Source organism: Arachis hypogaea, chromosome 15 (genome assembly GCF_003086295.3).
Source record: "Arachis hypogaea cultivar Tifrunner chromosome 15, arahy.Tifrunner.gnm2.J5K5, whole genome shotgun sequence".
NCBI classification, from domain to species: Eukaryota; Viridiplantae; Streptophyta; class Magnoliopsida; order Fabales; family Fabaceae; genus Arachis; species Arachis hypogaea.
In genome coordinates this window covers 80,265,891-80,267,008 of record NC_092050.1, presented here as the reverse complement: position 1 = coordinate 80,267,008, position 1,118 = coordinate 80,265,891, and positions in this window count along the sequence as shown.

The following is a 1,118-nucleotide window of genomic DNA, read 5'->3' as shown; positions in this document are numbered from 1 at the left end:
AGATGCCAAAACTATTCAAGAGGCAAAAAGCTATAAGTCCCGCTCATCTGATTGGAGCTATGGTTCATTGATAGTTTGGAATTTATAGCATATTCTCTTCTTTTTATCCTATTTGATTTTCAGTTGCTTGGAGACAAGCAACAATTTAAGTTTGGTGTTGTGATGAGCGGATAATTTATACGCTTTTTGGCATTGTTTTTAGTATGTTTTTAGTAGAATCTAGTTACTTTTAGGGACGTTTTCCTTAGTTTTTATGTTAAATTCATATTTCTGGACTTTACTATGACTTTGTGTGTTTTTTTGTGATTTCAGGTATTTTCTGGCTGAAATTGAGGGACTTGAGCAAAAATCAGATTCAGAGGTTGAAGAAGGACTGCTGATGCTGTTGGATTCTGACCTCCCTGCACTCAAAATGGATTTTCTGGAGCTACAGAACTCAAAATGGCGCGCTTCTAATTGCGTTGAAAAGTAGACATCCAGGACTTTCCAGCAATATATAATAGTCCATACTTTGGCCAAGAATAGATGACGCAAACTGGCGTTCAACGCCAGGTCTCTGCCCAATTCTGGCATCCAGCGCCAAAAAAGGATCCAAAACCAGAGTTGAACGCCCAAACTGGCACAAATACTGGTGTTCAACTCCACAAATGGCCTCTACACGTGCAACACTCAAGCTCAGCCCAAGCACACACCAAGCGGGCCCCGGAAGTGGATTTATGCATCAATTACTTATTTCTGTAAACCCTAGTGACTAGTTTATTATAAATAGGACCTTTTACTATTGTATTAGACATCCTGGATCCTGGATTGTAATTTTATCCTATGATCACGTTTTGGGGGGCTGGCCTCTCGGCCATGCCTGGACCTTTCACTTATGTATTTTCAACGGTAGAGTTTCTACACTCCATAGATTAAGGTGTGGAGCTCTGCTGTTCCTCAAAGATTAATGCAAAGTACTACTGTTTTCTATTCAATTCTTCTTATTTCGCTTCTAAGATATTCATTCGCACTTCAACCTGAATGTGATGAACGTGACAATCATCATCATTCCCTATGAACGCGTGCCTGACAACCACTTCCGTTCTACCTTCGACTAAATGAGTATCTCTTAGATCTCT